This window comes from Eschrichtius robustus, chromosome 9 (assembly GCF_028021215.1).
Source record: "Eschrichtius robustus isolate mEscRob2 chromosome 9, mEscRob2.pri, whole genome shotgun sequence".
In the NCBI taxonomy this organism is placed as follows: Eukaryota; Metazoa; Chordata; class Mammalia; order Artiodactyla; family Eschrichtiidae; genus Eschrichtius; species Eschrichtius robustus.
This window is the reverse complement of record NC_090832.1, coordinates 57,425,680-57,438,238: the sequence shown is the minus strand read 5'-3', so window position 1 is coordinate 57,438,238 and position 12,559 is coordinate 57,425,680.

Here is a 12,559-nt window from a genome sequence, read left to right as displayed (position 1 = left end):
CAACAGTTAACAAGGAGACTGGATTTTTCTGAAAGAGCTTATGGTATAATGGGTAGGCAAACATTGCACAAATAATTACACAGATCAATACCTTGTTACACATTAAACCAATTACCCAGTATAGTGAGTACAGAACATAAAGATTGTCTCTGAGTAAATTAAATTTTAGGTTAAACTGTGAAAATTGGAATTGAATAAGGAAAGAGAGAGAAGCTGAAAGTTCTAGGGAAGGATCACTCAAGAAAGAGCATGTGTCACAACATTGTAAATCAACTATACTTCAATATAAAATAAAAAAGTTAAAAATAAATAAATAAATCAATTAAAAAACAAAAAAATAAAATTAATTAGTTTAAAAAAAAGGAACAGCATGTGTGAAAACACTGAGGCAGGGAAAATAAAAGACTAGTGTAACCAAAGCACAGTGAGCAAGGAAAAGAATGACATGCGAGTGAGACTGGCATTTAACCATAGACTGCCTTATTAGAGGCTTTGACGCTCATATAAAGAATTTTATATGTTTAGTACAGTCAGAAATACTAAAAGTCTTTGACTAGAGAAGTTATGTGTTCAAATTTGAGTTTTTCAAAGACAATTTTGACAATTGTGTTTCCAGGAAGAGCACCCAAATAACCCTTAGGGGTGTGCATGAGCCTGTCACCTTAAAGCAAAATGTCGAAAATGCATGGATCCACATACACAAAGACTTACTTTGCTGATTTTCCCAGTAAGAAAGGAAAAAAGAAAAATTCTTATGCCTATTAGTAGAACAAATCCTTCTTGATTATTCAACAGACAGCTGGGAGGCAATGTCCTGTTCTCTTTCACATAATTTGTTTTGGTGTCTGTGGAAAAATTTCAAGGCTTAGACTTCCAGTAAATATTTGTTGAAAAAAAGGTGAACAGTGCACCTCAAGAAAGTAACAAGGCACTAATAAATAGTCAAAAATCTATTGGCAAAGAATGGAGGGTGGCAGAGAAGACTGTTCTGGTGATCTGATTATACTGAAATGTTAGGAGAGTCAAGTTGAAAATTAAAGAAATAATAATTAATAGTATCAAGAAAATATAATACGAAAATGTCATTAATATTCTAAGCTAGTAACAGGATCAGACAGAAAGATGGGAGAAGGCATGGGTTACCAGTGAGTCTTTTATTTAGCTTTTAATATTGAACTATGGACTGAAAGGGAAATCAAGAAATCATCTAGAGACTCTGCCTTTCTTCTTGTCTTTCTCAACGTATTCTTCATGGATATTTACTACAACCCCATTGCTTATATTACTAACTAGATTGCAGTGACTCTCACATCTATATCAAGCCTAGAATAATTCTCTGATTGCCAGACACCTCTGTGTAACCAACTGGGCATCTATAGATTTCCCCCAAATCTCCTCTCTCTGTATGTCACATCCCGATTAGAGTCACTGCTAAGCATTCTACAAGATGCTGAAAAACCTAAATCAAATATATTACAATAAACAGGTCAAAATCCTTTGTGAAAAGTGCTCTTTCACAGGATTTTCTGACCTTGTGGAGAATGCACCTAATCCAGATGGAAGACCGGGAAAGATGGACGGGGAAAACCTCCTCAGGAGTTTGTGCATAAGCTGCCTGGTGGAACCTATGTGGCAAAGTATGGTGTGGTGTGAGGAGCATTGCCAGTAGAGGGATAAGTTTAAAGATGGAAAAGAGGAACAAGAGTACACCTCATTCAGAAAACTGTGAAAGCTTAAATAGGGTCCAAAGGTTACGTTTCAGTTTGTGAATACATCAGGGGGAGGAAGGAAAGACCCTAAAGGAATGCCATCCTCTGCGGCAGGATGAGAATTGGTTTGAGGAGGAACCTAGATTTGGAGTCTTTAAAAAAAAAAACAAAACAACAATGAAAAGCAATTGATGGTTGTAATCCCTGTAAGGATGACAAAATTTGAACAACTTTGAGAGAAATTAAGGAATTAGAGTCAAAAGATATAATTGCTTGTGGAGAAAAGGTAAGGGAGGAATCAAAGATGGCTCCCAGGTTTCTGGCTTGACAACAGCATGGAGAATTGTGTCTTACAATAGGATAAGAGAACACAGGATGGAACGGATTTGCGAGAGTTATTTTTCACACCTCATTCTCCATTACCCCTATACTCAATAATATTGACCTCCTGAGTATCTTTTCATTCAAGAAGTGATGATTTAGTGATTTAAATATACGTGAACATATTAAGAGTTAGCCCCAATCTCTAAGGAACTTGTAGACAACTGTCCTCTTGACTATTTTTGAATTTATCTTCTTTCCATTACCTCTACTATTGCCTTATTTCAGACTTGGTACATTAACTTATTTTCTTGTCCCCAGTTTCATCTTGCCTTAAATAACTCTCAAAGTTTCTGACAGAATCACCTTTTTGAAAGCTAGAACTATTTCCATTGTGGCCCTAACGGCGTATCTCCACTCTTCGGCAATGAGATTCTTATAGCAACTGTCTGTATCTCTGTGTTCTTTGTATTTTGACCTTCTTCCATAGTGTCCAACGAATGTTTCTTATACTCATCATTTTTTGAATGAGTGAATGAATGAAGGAATCCGTGAATGACTAACAGAAATACACTCATAGCTGCTGGAATTTTAGCGACACCAGTGAGAAAAAACAACTGTGTGTTTCCACAAGACCTGGATGTTTTCATCGCAGTCCAAAATCTAGTCACAAGTTTGGAAAGTCCGGACTTTTATTTCATCTGAGTTAGAGTTGTTGATCTCCATAGAATTGTCTTTTTAGAAGCTGTACCTTTAAACCTGGGTGACATATCCTTGCAAATGCAAGTTGCATATCCTACAAATGTTTGAGACCATCATTTGGAGCAGCATTGTCCAATAGAGCTCTCTGTAATGATCGAAATGCCCTAGATCTGCACTATGCAGTACAGTAGCTGCTGGCCACGTGTAGTTATTGAGCACTGAAATCTGCAATTGATAAAGTTGAATTTTATTTCATTTTAATTATGTTAAACTTATGTGTAAATAGTAACAGGTGGCTAGTGGTGACCTTGCTGCACAGTGCAACTTTAGAATAAGAAAGGAAACTTTTATTTTAGCTTTTAACAACATTTTTATTAGAGTAAAGTTGATTTAAAATGTTGTGTTACCAGAGGGGTGGGAGAGGGAAGGTGGGAGGGAGACGCAAGAAGGAGGAGTTATGGGGATGTATGTATATGTATAGATGATTCACTTTGTTATACAGCAGAAACTAACACACCATTGTAAAGCAATTATACTCCAATAAAGATGTTAATAAAATGTAGTGCTAGTTTCTGCTCTGTAGCAAAGTGAATCAGTTATACATATACATATATCCACTTTTTTTTTAGGTTCTTTTCCCGTATAGGCCATTACAGAGTATTGACAATAGTTCCTTGTGCTATACAGTAGGTCCTCATTAGTTAAAATTTTTCTCCCAAGTTATTTATTGAATCTTATTTGACTATAGTATAAAATTATATATTTTTTCACTTTAGGTTTTGCTTAGGCATCTGATTTGCCTGGCTTTGGTTGTCTTCTTTTATCAGATCTAATAAAACTAAATTGGATCTCTTTCACTGCCTCTGCCAATGTCAGCTGCAGAGAACTTCTGGTATTAGAACTATCATTGTCTAGGCCGGGGCTCTGCACCTGGCTCTCCACTCTAGCGTACCACCTCCAGCAACCATGCTTTTCCTAGATGTGGATGCTTATTGTGCTGATTGGCATTACCCCAAAATGACAATATACTTATGTTTTAACCTGAATGAAAAATTATAAGTGTAACTGAAATGTATCTTGGTTTGTCAGGTACTGTCTACCCTTTCAGAAAACCTACATGGGAAGCTGATTATTATTTTCAGAAGTGACACAGGACTTGCCGGTGATACAAAACTCAGATTATAGGTATTGAGCTTTGTGACTTTGAGCAGCTTAGAGCATCAAGTTATTTTTTCTTGAAACTTCATCAGGGATCCTCACCCTGTGTGCCTGCCAGAGAAGGGAAAGATTTCTCCTACTAGTGGACGGCACATCATCTCCTGGGAGAGGGCTGGAGGCACACAGATTATAACTTTGGGAATTTCCATTTCCTATGCTTCACGTTGACTAGATTCCTTTCTCTTACACTTCTTTTCTCCTTTGAGGTAAAACAATTTTCACATCTTTTTATTAGTTCCAGTCTAGTTTCCATGCCAGAAGGTGTCTTTATTTATAAGTTCCAAGTTCTTAAGCTTTTCTATGGCTTTTGTCATGCTTACCTACACAGCATTTCTCGATTGTTTCAACTTAATTGAGTGATTAAATCAGGGAGCAGCCATTAGATTTAGTTCACCTGATCTGACAAGTAAACTTAAATGATTTAACAAATAATTTAAAAGAAGTATAAGCAGAAAATTAAGCCTCATCTGTTGGGAACATCTCTTAACCCTCTTCATATTTACCATTCCCATTTGTAGATGCCAAATCAAATGCGATAATGTGACCAATACTTTGAGTCCTACCAAAATGGTCCGAATTCTCTATGAGCCATAAATATGCATTTGAGAATAATTAACATCGATCTGATAAGTAATTGGTGAAGAATATTATTATTATGCATCTCAAAAATAAGTGACCCCATAGTAGATTATAAGAAAAAAATGAGTTTTGTACTTAATAGACACAGTTATAAGGTTCTATCCCTAGAAATCTATTGCAATGAATTTCTAAAATTCAATATTTCTGAGTAAACAAATTATGAAAATAAAATGAATAAAATATATGAATGTCAATGTATTGAAACTGGGTTTGAGCAGAGATTTATTTGTAAATATGTATGAATTTGTAAATATGAATGAACACATATAAACCCCAGAGCTTATATGATAACTCCATAAATCATTTTGAATTCTACATTTCTAAAGAACTCAATGACTGAAATTTATATTTCATTTAAATATTTCATTTGATGAGTATGAGAAAAATTCTCTAATATTTGGTTAAAGAACAAATAAATATTGCCTTTATCTTGAGCTTCAGTATATTAGCAGTTGAACATGGCTGTGGTTGAGAATAATTTTAATAGTTGGCCTCAACAAGAAATATTATTTAAATCAATTGGCATGCCTTATATTTTCTAAGTACTCCAAATTAGTCCAATACGGGGGTCTAAGAACTTCGCTTTGACACTCAATGAATTTTATTAGTTCCAGTCTAGTTTCCGTGTCAGTACATAAAATCATTTCTTTGTTATCCTTTGAGAGGCAACATAATGGGCATCAGATTCAAATAATTATGAGTTTGGATCCAACTTCGTTGTATAAATTTGTGCAAGTTATTTAACCTCAGTTTTCTCATCTGCAATTTATAAAGTTAGGTAGATTAAAAGTATTTGTTTTACTTACCTAGCACAATGCTCTCAGATCTTTTGAGGCAGGTAAGGGGATAGTTTTACCTTTATTTCTCAGCTTTCTCCTTTAAGAGAAAAATTCAAAGCATATTATCTCAAAAGAATACTATGAAAAAAATCAGACCGATAAAAAAGTTTTAACCTTATTTTCAAAATAACACTTTAAAACATGATGACTAGCTAAATCCATGATATAACTGGAGTTGGAGGAAGAAAATTACAATTAGATCAGAAAAATTTGTACATAAGCTCTCTTCTATAGAGCTGAGAAAAAAGTATTCATGGGGGAACATTATACATGGCAATACTCGCAGGTGTTAACCAATAAAAAAATTGAGAGCCGTTACTCTAAAATGAATTCTCCATAAACACTTATTAAAATTCAATTCTTGGTGTTTCTCAGTAGTGCTTCAGTAGTTTGGCTGCTTCAAAGGAAATGCATGCAATAAAAAGTTTTACATTAATATCACAATATGATAAAATTTTAATTATTATTTTCTCATAAACTTTTTCAAGTATTTAACAACAAAAGTTTTAAAGTTTGGATATTTGCTATAGAGCTGTATTCAGGGAAGAGTTTACAGTCTATTTTGACTTATGTGATTTAGTGTAATTTCAGACTGTTTTAAATGCATAATATTGGTGATTGTTGTGTTGCATTTTAATTTCCTTCCACAGAAATGGGTAAATGACCCAAAATTAGTTTAATGAAATATAAATATGGTGATAAGCATAGTCATAAAACATTACAATGTAGAACGACATCATAATTGTAAATATAATGAACAGGAAAAATTTAGAATGAAAATCTGTATGTGCAGGTAAAAGTGAATCTCCAAGTAGAAGACTCTGCTCAGGCAATTAGAAAAAAAAAAAAAAGAATAATTACACTGATGAATATCTGAGAATTAGATTTCATGGGACTGAGAATTTTTAATTTCCTATAACTAGTGTATTGCTCATTACAAAATATTTTGTAAAGTATAATGAAGCCATCAAATATTTTACGTTAATTTTCAGGTATGACAGAGCAAGATAGCAGGTAAGCCAAACTGTATAGTTTGTCATGACAAAATCCAAAATAATCCTTTTTTTTGAATATGGATTATGATTAATTTTTCCTTTTAAAGGCAGAAAGGACACTATAATTAAATAGCATTACTTAGTCTTGTATTGCTTACAGAAAAAACATTAAAAAATGTTTTTAATATTCACATTGTACTATTACGAAGACATTAATGAGATCAATTGCCTAATCAATGACAAATTTATCGGAAAATAAAACAGAATGACCTATTGATAAAATTCTAATATTAGATTTTACAGTTGCCATGTATCAGCAATGTCAAATATGTAAAAGCAACTGTTATCTTGTTCACATGCCACAAAATATTTTGCCTTATAATTTCTTTAAATCACTCATATATTTATTAAGAATTAACTATTAGCATATTTGTAATTCATATGTAATGAAAAATGCTTTATGACTTTTTGCTTTATTTAATACTGAAAATTCATACAAGAGAATAGATTTTTTTTTTACTAGATAGAGATGATTTTGTAAGCCATAGTGAATGTACGCAAAGGTGCCAAGGGATCAGTTATGACGGGACATTAGTAAGAATGCATTACTATGTAGAAAAAGTTGTTTTTCAATATTGGCACCAAGAAATTAGGTGATGGTCAAAAACACCCTCCCTATTCTGATTCTAGAAGATAAACTTCAGATTTCTTTCGAGTGGAGATCTAAGTAATTTTTTAGGCTCTTACGATACAATTGTGACTTGGAACTGCACATGGCTACTAGAGGTCAGGGATTTTTCAAGGGATGTGTCTGGTAATACCATTGTGGCCAACTCTTTCATTTAAGAACAAAGTTTATCATAATATATAAAAGCAAATCCCAAGGATTTTTTAAAATAAGTGACCCAACATAAATATAAAGGCCAATGGAAAGTAAAAGATAAAAATGAAGTACATAGTGTACATATACTATATATAATATATATGTACTGTATATACATATATATAATATAAAAAATTGATAAGGCTATGCTATCAGAGAATAGAATTCAAAACAGGAGTACTACTAAAGAAAAAGATAAATATTTCACAGTGATAAAAGGATGAATATACTAAGAAGACATAATAATATTAAGAAGTGTGTATACACTAAATAGCAGAGCAAAAAATTCTTAGAACTAAGGGGAAAAATGGATAAATTCAGTCCATAATCACAGTTGAAAATAAACTAACTTAAAAAAAATCATTGTTAAAATCTTTATTTTAATGCCCCCTTCTGGTAACTGATAGAACAAGTAGACAAGTCAGTAAAGACAGAAAATTTGAACACTGTTGATCCGTTTGACCTATTATTGAACACTACATGCAAGAGTTTGCAAAATTCATATTCTTTTAAATGTGCATATGGAACACTCACTAAAATAGATCATATGCTAGGTCTTAAAAAAAACTTGATAAAATGAAAAGGTTTGTAATCTCTAATCACAAGTGTATTAAATTAGAAATCAAGAGGATCAATTAAAAATAAATGACAAAATATCTAGAAAATATGAAGATAATTAGGAATTAAGCAACACACGTAAATAATCCATAAATTAAAGAAGGAAGCACAAAAGAAATAGGATGTATTTTATAGTGAAAGGAAATGAAAACAAAACGTCAAAGTTTGTGGGACAAAGCTACAAATGTCTTTATATGGAAGGTTACAACTTTAATTGCCTATATTAGAAAAGAAAAACATTAAAACTTATGATCTGTTTACATTAAGAGGCAAGAGAAAAAGAGCAAATAATATCCAAAACAAATTTAAAAACTAGAGGTAACACTGGAATCAATGACATGAAAAAAGAACAATCTTTAGGAAAATATTTACAAGCCAAGAGTTGGTTCTTTGAAAAAACTAAAAAAAAAAAAAAAAAAAAAAAAAAAAATTAATTAGTTAAAATCAAGCGAGAAAGCAGAAAGAAAATATGGATTACTGATAGCATGATTGAAATATATCACTACAATTTTTATAGAATGAAGATAATACAGGAATGTTATGAACTATTTTATGTCAAAATTGGAGAACATTTAAGATGTAATATAAAAACTACAGCAATCTGGAGAATGTGGTATTGGTATAAGGATAAACAAATGGATCAATTAGACAGAATCGAGAGCCCTGAAGTAGATCTAAAGTTGATTTTTGACCAATTTGCTGAATTAATTTGATGGGTGGAAATAATTTCTTTTAAAAAAATTATGTTGAAAAGACATATTATAAATTGATCAACCCTTAACTCACTCCATACACAGCAATTAATTTTAGATTTATCACAAACCTAAGCATTAAATCTAAAACTATAAAGGTTCTAAGATATTATACAAGATTATATTTGAGAGAACAAACATAATACTAATTAAATGTAAAAGAAAATATGAATTAATTCTGCTTTATCAAAATTAACATTTTCTGCTTATTAAAAGACACTACCGAAAAATGAGGCCAACCTCAGATAATGAGTAAAATATGCAAAATAATTATATCTCATTCAAGTTCCTATATGCAGAATATATAAAAGACTTCAAAAATCAATAACAAAAAGTAGCTAAAGAAAAAATAAGTAAATGTATTAAATACATACTTCATACATAAAAATATAAAAATGACAAATAAACAGATGAAAACTGTCCAATTTCCTCCAGAAATTGAAAATTTATTACATCGCACTCACAAGAATGGCTACAATTAAAAAAAAATAAAATCCTGACAAAACCAATTTATAGTGGAGTGTTGGAGCAACTGACATTCAAACTTTGTTGGTAGAACTGTAAGAGAGAATTACTAATTTAGTAAAGTATTTGGAAATTTCTTAAACACTTAAACATACATTACCCTATGATCCAGTAATTTTACACATTAGTATAAGAGAAATGAAAGTATAAAACATATGTTCAAATAAACACTTGGGTAAGAATGTTTGTAACAGCTTTATTCAGAATAGTCCAAAACTAGAAAGAACTCAAATATCTATCAATAAGAGGATGAATAAATAAGGTGTTGTATACTTATATAATGCAATGTTTCAAAGCAATGAAAAAAAAACGTATTGACGTGCAAAAACATGGTTGAATATCAAAAGCATAAAAAAAGAAACAAGACACAAAACAGTATATACTGTATGCTTCTTATTTATTTAAAATTCAATAGCAATCAAAAGTAATTTATAGTAGATGAAGATGGAGAGCAATGGATAATCTCATTTATTGCTGGTGGGTTACAAAATGGTAGAGTTACTGTGGAAGAGAGTTCAATAGTTTCTTGCAAAGATATAGTTTTACCATATGATCCAGCAATCACACTCCTAGGTATTTACCCTACTGATTTCAAAACTTATGTCCACACAAAAATCTGAACGAAAATATTTATAACAGCTTTGTTTATAATTACCCAAAACTAGAAGCAGCCAAGGTGTCCTTCAATAGGTGAATGTATAGATGATCTATGATACATTCATACAATGGAATACTATTAATAATAAAAAGGAATGAGATATCCAGTCACATGAAAACATGAAAGTATCTTAAATGCGTATTGCTACATGAAAGAAACCAGTCTTAAAAGCTACACCTTGTATAGTATCGTATAATACGTATATTTGTATGGAATTTTGGAAAAGACAAAAATTTAGAGATAATAAACAGATCAGTGATTGCTGGGGACTTGGCAACGGGAAGAATTGAATACACACAGAGGATTCTTTAGGGTGGTGAAACTAATCTGTATGATATAAGGTATATGCATCATGACCATGTATTTGTCAAAACTCATAGAACTTTACAGTACAAAGAGTGGATCCTAATGTATACAGATTTTAAAACAAATTATTTAGTAGGTCAGGGATCCCAAGATGGGATACAGACTGTGACAAAAGAATCTAATTCTGCTATATACGTATGAAATAATTTCACTGGGCCTTGGTAAAAAGGTGCTCATTAATGTAACTTTGGAAATGATTGGATTCTATAAGATTAAGGAAAAGGGAATTATACAAAAACATAGTATTCTAGTTGGTGAAGTTGTGAATTTTACCTTTCGGTGGCAGTACCATTGGGGTACTAGTTAACAATTCTGAAACCACTGTAGATGTAAGTAAGTAAATAAGTAAGTAAGTGGGTGTTGGATGGTGTGAATCAGATTGATCATTGTTGGAGTGGAGGTTACAGAGAAGCAAAGGGCTAGAATGATCTATGTGGCAATGGCTTAGAATTGGAGACATCAGTATCATCAACTTAATATGTGTAAAGAAGGATCAATCAAGACACATTTATGGATATGTATATTATTTACACAGGTTAGTATACACATATTTATGGATATGTATATTATTTACACAGGTTGGTATACACACAGGTTAGTTGGCCAGGATCTGACAACTGAGAGATTTAGAAAATATGGCACTCCAATAATAATGAACGATTATTATTAGAGATTAGCGATTAGATCTAGAGATTATTATTATTAGAGATTAGAGATTAGATCTTGGTTTTAATGTCATTATCCAATAAAATGAACCAGGGAACGTTGGGGAAATGGCTGATTCTAGGACTGGATCAGAGAATATACAAGATAAAACCGGAGCATGTTGTAGTGCCAGAAAATAAAGGCTTGTGGAAATGACGACAAATATAAAACAGAACAACAGTAACAAAAGAAAAAAAAAAAAAGGCAATGATGGAAGTATGTCAAAAGGACACAAAAGCAAGCTAAAAGAGCTCCCAATGGCAAAGCTGGAACAAATTGAACAACAAAGTAATTAAAATACTATTGGATTATAATGCAAAGTATAAAATAAATATCCAAGAGTCAACACTGAATAAATGTATGATTAAATAAGTAAATAAATAATTATGGAAAATAGACAAAATCCCACACAGAATAATTCTAAATAATTTATGTAAACACTTCCTTCTCATGGAGTGATTAATTGGAAGGAGTCATGAAGAAATTTTATGCCATAATATAAATGTTCTATATTTTGATTTAGGTTGATTTACACGGGTATATATATTTGTCTAAATTCATTAAATTCTATATCTAGGTCTACATATTACACTTCTGTTTCCAGAAAAATTGAAGTAATAGGGACCAGATTTTTCCTCCCACCTTAAAGAAATAGACAAAATATATGAAATAATGACACTCAAGATCTTCAAAAGCAGGTAACATGACAGTGAAACCTGAGTGGTGCAAAATAGATAAAGTGAATTGTATTATTCCCCTAGCTTATTGCCTAGAGAAGGTTTAAAGGTTGTGGTCCAGGGAGTGGCAACTGAATAGAGCCCAGCGGTCTCCCAGAGTTGAGGAGATGGAGCTGAGTGCTTGGAGATGCCAAGGCAGGTAGAATTCACAGGACAGAGTCCTAGAAATTAGATAAGCATGCACAGAAAGAAATCTAGAGATGTATAAAGCGTACTCTTCGATTATTCAGCTGAGTACTAATCAACAAATGTGTATGAGGAAACTAACCAAAGGGTAGAGAAAGAATCACCCAAGAGAATTAGAAGAAATAATAAAGTTCACACAGGGCAGCTGTTTCCAACAGTTGAGACAGAAAAATCATAATTCAGATGCTTGGTTAGAGCTGTTTTCAGTAACTATAACCTGTGAGACATATCTGACCTGGGGCCTATTTTGATACAAACTTTCAGCTAAATTGATTTTAGATTTTAAACAAACAAACAAACAACATACACACATACACAAATAAAGAAGAATATGAGACAGATACCATGTGTGGCCCACAAAACATGTACAACTTTAGATAAATATTTCTGTGTGTAATTTGTTTACAGAAAAGGTGTTGTTCAGTAGTGGGGGAAAATTAATCCTAGACTGTTGTTCAACTTGCTAATTTTTTTTACAAAAACCTTACAGCTAATACCATACTTAATTGTGAAAGAGGGAATGTTTTCTCCCTAAGATCAGGAACAGAACCAGGATGTCTGTTCCTCCCACTTTTATACTACATTGTTCTGGAGATAATGGATATGTTCATATTTTGTTTTGTGTTGATGTTTCACAAGTGTTCACATATGTCAAAACTTGTCAAATCACTCCCTTTAATCCTGTGCAGTTTATTGTATGTCAATT